The sequence below is a fragment of the Anabrus simplex genome, chromosome X (assembly GCF_040414725.1).
Source record: "Anabrus simplex isolate iqAnaSimp1 chromosome X, ASM4041472v1, whole genome shotgun sequence".
NCBI classification, from domain to species: domain Eukaryota; kingdom Metazoa; phylum Arthropoda; class Insecta; order Orthoptera; family Tettigoniidae; genus Anabrus; species Anabrus simplex.
In genome coordinates this window covers 153,407,636-153,419,965 of record NC_090279.1, presented here as the reverse complement: position 1 = coordinate 153,419,965, position 12,330 = coordinate 153,407,636, and positions in this window count along the sequence as shown.

The following is a 12,330-nucleotide window of genomic DNA, read 5'->3' as shown; positions in this document are numbered from 1 at the left end:
CGGAATAAGGTTCATCTTGCCAAAGGACTACACGACCAAATTGTAGTATCAATTACAGTTTCGCTTAATATTCCTTTTCAGTACTATAATAAGGGGCGGGATCTAACTTAGTTGTATAACCAGTGACCTACTCGATCACTCATGAAGTTACGGTTTTTACAGTTTCACACTGAGTCAAGAGGATTTTTAGCCAGAGTTTTCCGAATCACTGATTGCACACGATATATTTACACCGAAAGTGTCACACAGTGAGGATAGTTTTCAAACACCATACCAAGTTCACTTGCGGGGTTCAACAATCATTCGTAAGTTTTTTCTTTGCTAGTTCATGCATCCGGATTATTTCCTAAAAGCATGGTGGTAACATTACCCTAAGCATATAACTCAAATTTACCTTTTATTATCTTTCAGGATGTAAGTACCTCTACTAATACTTAACGCTAATACTATTTTACAAAATCTCCTTGGGTTTTTAAGGATGTGCATCATCTCGTGTCGTTAATTAGCTTAAAACAGGCTAACCTATCTTACAATTGGGCCCAGGGGAGGACATAAGGTCGGAGGGAGGGCATGTTTAAAAAACCCCACAGGAATAAATAAAGTTGGCTAATATATGTTACAAGGATCAGCAGATCTACATATTAACCTCACACATCATTAGCTAATGATAAACTAATTAAGGCTCAGAGCGCACCACAGACGCGATATAACCCAGAAAGGGGAGAACAGAGGGATATTTTAAAGTGTACGGAAGGTACACAGAAACAGAAACAATGCAAAAATAATAAAGAAGCACAGGAAACGGACCACGACTAATACACTAGACTAATCCACAACAATACGTACCAACCATAAGGGTACATAGAAATTAGTAAATCCAACCAGGCACCTAGAGCATACAAGGGCATACTATACATACTTACACCTAACACTTATACGAGAGAACCAGAATAGATAGCACAAATAGTCGAGAAAACAATAGAAGAAGAACCAATAGAAATGTTTTAATGAACACAGAACACAACTCTGATATCCCCACAATAAAAAGGCACTGGGACATACAAGAGTCGAAGAAAGGTCGAATAGAAAAGCGCACGGCAAGATAACGATTAGCTAATCACACACACTTTAACCGGAATAAGATAAGCTGAACTAGAAACATCAAATTACATATATGCATTAGTCGGCAATGCACACAGCTTCAGGGTGGTGAGCTTGTCAATTTTCCCAAGGGTGGTTCCTGACCTTGATCTTTTATATCCTAGCCTTTCTGGCTGACGTAAGCTCCCTGGCTGTCTCGTGAGAATTCTGGAATGTATGTGTCACAGCCAGGTAGTGGAGCTTGCCCGCGCTGTTATGTAATTGGAGGTTCGGCCTGCGTGTTAATGTTGCGGTCTGTATGTCTTAAACTATGAATGATAGACATCCAAGAATTATTTTTTTGCTTTACGTCGCACCGACACAGATATGTCTTACGGCGACGATGGGAAAGGAAAGGCCTAGGAATTGGAACGAAGCGGCCGTGGCCTTAATTAAGGTACAGCCCCGGCATTTGCCTGGTGTGAAAATGGGAAACCACGGAAAACCATCTTCAGGGCTGCCGACAGTGGGGCTCGAACCCACTATCTCCCGATTACTGGATACTGGCCGCACTTAAGCGACTGCAGCTATCGAGCTCGGTCATCCAAGAATTACTGATTTTGTATCCTTCTTATAAATTCATATTCGATAGCCTCGCGGATTTTCCTTTCCAGATTCCAAGGGATAGCTGCTAGGATCTTGATTTTGTCAAATTATATTCCGTGCCTCGTTTCGTAGGAATGCTTGGCTACTAGTGAAATATCTGTGTTTTGGTTCTTGGTGTGAGCACTGCCTGCTCAATCTGCATCCGATGGCTGCTGAAACTGTCTGTTCATTCCGTATTCAAACGTGTAACACGACTTACAAACGATCTGCTGCTAGATGGCAGCACCAACCGTACCCAGTGATCGCATGAATACAACTAGATAAGCATACAAGCGAAATTTAAAATCTGAAAGTAAAAGAAAAATTAAAGAATTTTACGTATAAAGTGGTGCTCTAGAGAGTTATAGCTTCAAGACTTTTCGAGAAAGAGGTTTCGACGAACAAGAAAACCTGGAAACTTTGTCTGTATGGTACTTCCCTATATTATTAAGTAGAGGTTTCACGAATTTGGCAACTACAGCTTCTGACACAAGTTCCTGGTGCTTATTGTTACTAAAACACTTTAAAATGTTACACTGACATAAAGAAGGTAGAATATAGTTTTTTATAGTCTGGAGCAGACTTCCAGATTTCTTGCAGTACGGTAGAGCCGCCTCAACAAATTTCTGTAGCCCTATAATTAGGCCAATAAATCGTTGCTGGGGATAGAGCAGGCCTCCTCTATCCGACTGTCTGATTAAGTTCATCAATGGGGAAGCGTTAACTGAGGTGGAAACGTTATTCAAGTACGTGCTGCATTCTGTTTTTTCTTCGATTACACGTACTAAATAACCACACACTAATGCCTGGGAAGCAGTTTCCAAAGTGACACACACTGACTCAGGGGGCTCACGAATATCTTCCAGTAAACCAAGTACATACTCAGGGAGCAACACTGGTTCTATTTCGTCAAGTCCGGGAGAGGATACTGAGGCAGAAAATTTTGAATTTTCCTTGTGGATAACGTTAGCACCATCGGTGGACATTAAAATTCCGGATTTCAGAATTCTCTTTATGGAATTCTGAGCAGCCCGGGAGTCAGTCATGTCATTGCACCCTCCTCCCATTCTTATAGCACTAAACATGGCTTCAATTGGGTCTGCTGAAAAGGCCCTTGTCAGCACATAAAAAAATCCATTCTGTAGAAGATGAACAATGCACGAAGAAGTAGATAAAGCAGTAAAAAGAATAGCTTGATATGTTTCTTTGGTAAGTCCCTTTAGATTGAGAGCTTTGGACGCTTCTTGTATCGCTTCAAGATATTGGCAGAAATCGTCTTTCAGCCACTGGAGACGCTCACCTGATGGAGAAAAGAACATCATTTTGTCCGGATTACTATGCCTCAAGTGCTGTGTTTTATCGCTGGTGTCATGGACACTGAAGAATTTATACACAGATTTCATAAATCGTATGGTAGGTCCAGCCTACGAAAAATCGACTCTTGCCGTCATGCGCGATGAGTTTTCCATTAGGAACTGCAAAGCTGCTGTGACTGGCGGTGAGAACACTTGCACGGCGTAGAGTACATTCATCTTTTCAAAAGAACTTGGTTCGACGTGCTTCCTCGTTAAATTCCGGACCGGCTTCTCTACGAGATTCTTCTGAAGACGATACAGCTCCTTTAAGAAAGATGAGGTGATAATGCCGTCTCTATCTGCCATATCATGTTCAAGAAACTGAGATCTGATGTTTTTAATAATATGACAATAATCGAAAGACAAATATAGTTGTCGCATGGCGTTGCATGGATGAACTACACACGACTTTAATTATCCGTCACCAAATTTCTTAAACATTGAAGTATTTGTTCTATGATTGTCCGTCACCAGACAAATAACATAGAAACCACATTCTTCGACAGCTTTCAAAACCTGCTGAACCAGGGAGAAAAGCTCATGTCCCTGTAATGCCTTTACCATGTAGTAGGTAGCCGGAATCGTAAATTTCTTCGTCAAATCATGAATCACAAAGCACAACAATTTGTTGGCGAGTTGAGGACTTGTTTCAATTTCTTCGTTATAGACTCCCTCTGCTTCGACCAGTCCACAGAACGTGTCCTCTTCTTTATTATATAGTAGCCGCTCTTTAATTGCCATTTCGTCGCAAATAAGGGAGCAAACTTTCTCCAGATCATTCAAATTAGTTGCTTCTGCTTGCAGTCTTTCCTTTATTAGTGGCGAAATACCAGCTCCACACTTCACCGTCCCTAGATACCTGTCTAATGTACTGCGTGAAGGTGACAGTATTAATTTTGATCTCCGCCCATACTCGTAACCTTTCGGAGAAGCAATCGGCCAACAAATGCAATGCCGTATAGTTTCTTCAGACCATATTGGGCGCAGTTTCTGAAAGTTATTCACTTGATCTTGAAGATACATGGCCTTTACAACACCCTCATCTGCAGCTTTCTTGATAATGTTCAGTGGTTGCGTATTACAATCTTCCAGCTGTTTACTTGATCGGTGTAATTTTTCTTCCAGATCTACTATTTTCTTCTTCATTCTGAACAGCGCAACACGAAGCCTTTTATTTATTCTCATTAGACTTTCCATGCTGCTGTCATCCAATGTATCAACTTGACAACCAACGTCATACGGTTCGTTGTTCCTATTATTTAGGATTTCCTATTATTTAGAGATTACACGGTAATAGTTAACAGTCGTATTGTTATTGATTATTGTCGCTCCTCATATTCAAATATTGCATTGTTGGCTACAATCGTGAACAAAGGGTGTAGTGTAGTCAAGTAAATATAAATATAAATATATATAAATAAAAATCAGCTGACCTGGTATTCCATTCATTTGTACTTCTGAGTAGGTAGTTAGTATCCGTAATTTATATTTCGCTCCCTCGATCTTTCAGTATTTATGAGCGGTTAGCTAATAATAATAAAGTTCATATATCCCAGTAATTGCAGTTCAAGTCCCTGGAGTAATAGTAGTAGTAGTTTTGAGAGAAATATTTGAGAAATTATTGTAGACAACCTCGTATTTTTCAGTAGGCGTAATTAAGGACACTTTTTTTCTTCTCCGTCCCGTGGAGTAGGGAAAATAATAGTAATCCACCAGCTGTAATAATCACATAACCGCATTTCAGTAGAATTGTAGTGAAGATAAGATATAATATATTAGATAGTATCTTGCCAGTTATATTCGTATTTTTCTTGGTGTACGGCAATCCTTTTGATACTTAAGCATTTAACCAAACGCAGTATAGTGTAGTGTATTTTATAGATATATTGTAGTATAGATACAGTACGGTACATTTAGATAGTGCCGTATCTTGCCTGCTATATTCGTGTGTTATCTTTCGTGTGTATCTATTAGACCCTAATACTAATAATAATTTGTCTAAGCATTTAGCTTCGTTGGTAATCTTTGAGTACAGTAGTTCTTGCAAATTTCATTTCTGTTGTGCTTAGTAGTGACATACGGTACGGTACCGGTATCGTAATTAGGATACGTCTGAAAGTAGTTTAAAAATTACTGTAGTGTACTGTACAGTAGTATACGAGTACTATCCTATTAGAATTTAGTGGGCTTATTTTATTATTGTAAAATATTTGTGTGGTACTGGTGTAGTAGAGGTATCCGTAGAAACTCTTACTAAAATATTGTTGAAAATAGGATAGGCTTAATTGCAGTTTGGAATTGTGTAGTTCTTGTGTATTACTTTCGATATTCAGTAATTAACAGCAGTTTTTATCCTGTTAGGGGTTGTAGGATTAAAAAAAATAGAGCACGACTAAGTAGTATTGTAGTGTAGTCGTATATTAATTACCTTATTGTTGTGTACTATCCCAGACAATATATCCCTCCGTTCATTTTTTTTTTTTTTTGCAAATAAGTTACTTCATCGTTTTTAATTTATAATTTTTCACCCGTAAAGAATGGCTAAGGAGCGCGAGTGTGCTTATTGTGGTTGTGGTGAGGCATTGAGGGGTATGAGGGAGGAGTTGGAAAGTTTGAGGGAGATAATTAGGATTCTCACAGAAGACAGGAAGGAAGATAGGACTCCCTCAAACAATGTGCAGGTTACAGTAGGTGTACAAGAGGGAGGGGAAGGAAAGGGAGGAGTTGTAGAAGACAGGTGGTCTAATGTTCTAAGGGGAAGGAGATTGCAGGCCAAGGGCTCTATTCAGGATCAGAATTCAGGACAGGTGTCTGTGCGAAATCGGTATGAGTCACTCCAGGTAGAACAACAGAGGGAAGATGAGGGACAGGGAACTGTTGCTGAGATGCATGGAAGTAGGGGGAAGGGAAAAGGTAGGAAAGGGAAATGTAGAGTAGAGGATAGGAAAAGACAGGTGGAACAGGGTCATGGGAAGGAGAAAAGGGAGGAGGAAGTAGCTTCTGCAGCTATCAGGAAAGATAGGGCTGACCAGGAGGGGAGGGGATCAAATGAGGTGGGTAGGGTTGAGGCTCTGGTCATGGGGGATTCCATCGTTAGACACGTGGGGAAAGTGTGTGGAGGAAAGGGAACCAGGGTAGAATGCTATCCAGGAATTAGGTTGAGGCAGATGTTGAGGAAAGTAGAAGAGAGGGAGGAGGGGAAGGAGAAGGTGGTAGTGTTTCACGTTGGTACCAACAACGTAAGGCAAGCTGATATAAGTACCAACATAGTTGGAGATGTGTGGGATCTGGTAAATGCTGCACGGGTGAAGTTTAAGAAAGCGGAGATTGTTATTAGTGGAATACTGTGTAGGAGGGATACTGACTGGAGGGTGATTGGGGATTTAAATGAGACTATGGAGTGGGTATGTGGGAAACTGGGAGTGAAATTTCTAGATCCTAATGGGTGGGTAGGAGATAGGGATCTGCGCTCGGATGGCCTTCATTTAAACCGCAGTGGTACGTATAAGTTAGGAAATTTGTTTGGAAGGGTAATAGGGAGGTACATTCAGGGAAACGGGATGACCTAGGGAGCGGTGATAAGGGAACAGGGAACTGGAAATCAAGCAGGGATGACATAAAATTGTTAGTGCTGAACTGTAGAAGTATTGTAAAGAAAGGAATAGAATTAAGTAATTTAATAGATATATATTTACCAGATATTGTAATAGGAGTTGAATCATGGCTGAGAAATAATATAATGGATGCAGAAATTTTCTCACGACACTGGAGTGTGTATCGTAGAGATAGGATAGGAAAGGTGGGAGGGGGAGTTTTCATTCTGGTGAAAGAAGAATTTGTAAGCTACGAAAAAGTTAAAGATGAGACACATGAAATTCTAGGTGTAAGGCTCATTTCTAAAGATAATAGGCAACTTGATATATTTGGAGTGTACAGATCGGGAAAGGGTAGCACTGATGTGGATTCGGAATTATTTGATAGGATAGTCAGCTATGTGGGAAACGACATGGAAAGAAATGTGATTGTAGCGGGAGATCTGAATTTGCCAGATGTAAATTGGGAAGGAAATGCGAACGACAGGAAGCATGACCAACAAATGGCAAATAAGTTAATATGGGAAGGACAGCTAATTCAGAAAGTGATGGAACCAACCAGAGGGAAAAATATCCTGGATGTAGTGCTGATAAAACCAGATGAGCTCTATAGGGAAACTGAAGTAATAGATGGTATTAGTGATCATGAAGCTGTTTTTGTGGTAGTTAAAAATAAATGCGATAGAAAGGAAGGTCTTAAAAGTAGGACTGTTAGGCAGTACCATATGGCTGATAAAGCAGGTATGAGGCAGTTTCTAAAAAGTAACTATGATCGGTGGAAAACGGTAAATAAAAATGTAAACAGACTCTGGGATGGGTTTAAAGAAATTGTTGAGGAATGCGAAAACAGGTTTGTACCTTTAAGGGTGGTAAGGAATGGTAAAGACCCACCTTATTATAATAGAGAAATAAAGAGACTAAGAAGGAGGTGCAGACTGGAAAGAAATAGAGTTAGAAATGGCTGTGGAAGTAAGGAGAAATTGAAGGAACTTACTAGAAAATTGAATCAAGCAAAGAAGACAGCTAAGGATAACATGATGGCAAGCATAATTGGCAGTCATACAAATTTTAGTGAAAAATGGAAGGGTATGTATAGGTATTTTAAGGCAGAAACAGGTTCCAAGAAGGACATTCCAGGAATAATTAATGAACAAGGGGAGTGTGTATGTGAGGATCTTCAAAAGGCAGAAGTATTCAGTCAGCAGTATGTAAAGATTGTTGGTTACAAGGATAATGTCGAGATAGAGGAAGAGACTAAGGCCAAAGAAGTAATAAAATTTACATATGATAACAATGACATTTACAATAAGATACAAAAGTTGAAAACTAGAAAAGCGGCTGGAATTGATAAGATTTCTGGGGATATACTAAAGACAATGGGTTGGAATGTAGTACCATATCTGAAGTACTTATTTGATTATTGTTTGGTCGAAGGAGCTATACCAGATGAATGGAGAGTTGCTATAGTAGCCCCTGTGTATAAAGGAAAGGGTGATAGACATAAAGCTGAAAATTACAGGCCAGTAAGTTTGACATGCATTGTATGTAAGCTTTGGGAAGGCATTCTTTCTGATTACATTAGACATGTTTGTGAAATTAATAACTGGTTCGATAGAAGGCAATTCGGTTTTAGGAAAGGTTATTCCACTGAAGCTCAACTTGTAGGATTCCAGCAAGATATAGCAGATATCTTGGATTCTGGAGGTCAAATGGACTGTATCGCGATTGACATGTCTAAAGCATTTGATAGGGTGGATCATGGGAGACTACTAGCAAAAATGAGTGCAATTGGACTAGACAAAAGAGTGACTGAATGGGTTGCTATATTTCTAGAAAATAGATCTCAGAGAGTTAGAGTAGGTGAAGCTTTGTCTGACCCTGTAATAGTTGAGAGGGGAGTTCCTCAGGGCAGTGTTATCGGACCTTTATGTTTTCTTATATATATAAATGATATGAGTAAAGGAGTGGAATCGGAGGTAAGGCTTTTTGCGGATGATGTTATTCTCTATAGAGTGATAAATAAGTTACAAGATTGTGAGCAACTGCAATGTGACCTCGAAAATGTTGTGAGATGGACAGCAGGCAATGGTATGTTGATAAACGGGGCTAAAAGTCAGGTTGTGAGTTTCACAAATAGGAAAAGTCCTCTCAGTTTTAATTACTGCGTTGATGGGGTGAAAGTTCCTTTTGGGGATCATTGTAAGTATCTAGGTGTTAATATAAGGAAAGATCTTCACTGGGGTAATCACATAAATGGGATTGTAAATAAAGGGTACCGATCTCTACACATGGTTATGAGGGTGTTTAGGGGTTGTAGTAAGGATGTAAAGGAGAGTGCATATAAGTCTCTGGTAAGACCCCAACTAGAGTATGGTTCCAGTGTATGGGACCCTCACCAGGATTACCTGATTCAAGAACTGGAAAAAATCCAAAGAAAAGCAGCTCGATTTGTTCTGGGTGATTTCCGACAAAAGAGTAGCGTTACAAAAATGTTGCAATGTTTGGGTTGGGAAGAATTGAGAGAAAGAAGAAGAGCTGCTCGACTAAGTGGTATGTTCCGAGCTGTCAGCGGAGAGATGGCGTGGAATGACATTAGTAGACGAATAGGTTTGAATGGCGTTTATAAAAGTAGGAAAGATCACGATATGAAGATAAACTTGGAATTCAAGAGGACAAACTGGGGCAAATATTCATTTATAGGAAGGGGAGTTAGGGATTGGAATAACTTACCAAGGGAGATGTTCAATAAATTTCCAATTTCTTTGAAATCATTTCGGAAAAGGCTAGGAAAGCAACAGATAGGGAATCTGCCACCTGGGCGACTGCCCTAAATGCAGATCAGTATTGATTGATTGATTGATTGATTGATTTTAGGCCTACCTCTGTATCCGTAAACGAAGAGTCGACTGGAAAGAGAAAGAGAGAGAACTTGACGTTAGTTTAGCTGTAACTGTAAAACCGAAACAACTAAATGAATAATAATAATAATAAGAAGAAGAACAGTATATTGACACGATTTTATACTACTAACAAACGACTCGTAATGGAATATATGATAGCATATTATTCTGTTTTGTACCTTCATATTAACAGTACAATTGTCCCCAGAAATTATATTACTTAGTATGTAATACTTCAAACCTTATATAACGTTTACCATTTTCTGCAATGATGTTTGAAGAGCTCTTGTTAGACGTCTCTGTGCTTGAATCCCTTCTCTTCCTCTTCGCTGAAATTAGCGGTTGTTTATAAGCTGGGTAATCAGGGAAAAGGCTGGGTACAGATCCTGTTTTTAATTTTCGCTATTTGCTGGTCACTTTGAAATCATCATTTACGAAATGTAGACTGCAAACCACGGAATAGTCAGAAGGAATCCATTTACTTCCCTTGCTGTTTCCTTGCCTGGATATAATACTTAACCACTTTCGACGCAATTCCGTACTTGAAGGTATTTCATGGAATGAAATACCACGGCATTTTGGTTTCCCTTTCTTTGATTTGCAGAGAGGCACGCAGCAGTACACCATTTTCACTGAAAACAAGTACAATACTACCGTATTTCCCGCTATTTCATTCCGACAGGTCTGGAGCTGGTTGGTGCTGCCACCTGCTGTGGGTATTTGTAAACGGAGTGTTTCATTTAGTGCCATATTAAAATGTTGTAATGAGCAGGCAGTATAAGCAGCCATCGGATGCAGATCGAGCAGGCAGTGGGTGTGACGGATATGTTCTTTTAGGCAGGTGGAGATCAGACGTTTTGTTTCACCAACATAACACGCTCCGCAGCTACTTTCAATGTGATATACCGGTACTTCAGGAGCCTGTAGTTCTATTGTGTCTTTTACTGGTAGTAGATAATGGGCTAGCTTCCGGTGTGATTTATACATGGTTTTTATGTCGTATTTGTCCAGTATCTTGCCGATCCTGTCTGTAGTGTTTTTAATGTATGGCAGTATCGCTGTTTCCTGGCGGGTCAGTTCTTCTTCCCCGTTGTTTTCTCTTATGGCGGCCTTTTCTTTGTTCTCTTCTGATTGTCTAAACACTCGTTGGATGTTCTCCTGAGGTGTTCTTTCTCTTCTTCGAGGTGTTCTGCGTCTGATATCGCTATGGCCCTGTTAACCAGTGGTGTCAGAACAGCCTGTTTTTGTGATGGGTGGTGATTAGAAGAGGCATTCATGTACCTGTATGTGTGTGCGGGTTTCCTGTATACTCTGTGACTCAGGGTCCCATTGATGTTGCGTTTTACTAGGACATCCAGGAACGGTAGTTTTCCGTTTACTTCGACAACCTTCTAAAGAAGATGAGTAACTAACTGGCTCGACTCGCCTTTCTGAAACGCTGCAGGGACAACATCATTCTACCAGCATGTGTGAGACTGAAATATCACACCCAGAACTGATGGACAGACTGTATTCTTCATGAAACCTGTACTGAACTCCTCACCAACACCAGACAGACTCTGGACCACCTCAACAATAAATTATTTCACCTCCACCTGCAACTTGCCAGCACTTTGTCTCTCAAGGACTGGACCATCCCAGCGTACACTGGAACTAGCCACTGCCAAACAAAACAAGAAATTCGACCGCCTCCTACTAAAACAGAAACCGAAACCACCTGTTTCACTACAGAAGAATGTAATAGTTAATTTCACAGATAAGCCACTCAGTGAACTTACTACCTCGGCCTTGAAAAAAAGGACTCAACTACGCAGTAGCTCCTAATAGAATACCGGTGAAGGAAATAATTAGCAAAGTTGAAATTGCAATCCGACACCTCCCTACCGAATCTGCAGAAGAGATCAGACAGGATATATCATGTCTACTGAGAACCGCAAAGCTGCCGCCATCCAATTTGACCAAAGAAGAAATTCATTCCCTAAAAGCACTACGTCAAGATACGGAAACAATAATCCTACCCACAGATAAAGGCAACGCTACGGTGATAATGACACGCACCGACTACACACGAAAACAGAACAAATATTCACCGATTCTACATACAAGAAAATAAGAAACCCTACCAACCGCATTAAGAACAAACTTCACATACCGGTACTGGTAAAAAATTCCAGTATACCAGCCGAAATTCAGAAGAAGCTGATATCCTCGGATCCGATGCCTCCAAAATTGTATACCTTCCCTTAAATCCATAAAAAAGGCATAACTCTGCAAACTATCGTGAGCTCTATAGGATCTCCGACGCACGATATCGCCCGTTACCTAGCCGGACTACTTCATCCACACACAGGACACACTGAAACCTACGTGAAGGACTTCCGACATTTCATTCAGCTCCTTAAGGACCAATCAAGTGGAAGTACGGACGTATTAGTAAGTTTTGACTTCACGTCACTTTTCACCAAGGTGCCGCTAACAGAAGTATTTCCGCTATTAGACCAGAAACTTCCTGAAGATCTGTCAACACTAGCTAAAGAATGCCTAAACGCCACTTATTTCTACTTCAACGGGGAGTTCTACGAACAGACAGAAGGGGCCGCGATGGGGTCGCCGCTCTCTCCAATAATAGCTAACATGTATATGGAACACTTCGAACAGAAAGCCTTAGCCACATCTATCCTGAATCTGAAATGTTTTCTCCGTTATGTGGATGACACGATCGTGATCTGGCTCACGGGAGCAATAACCTGCTGTTAT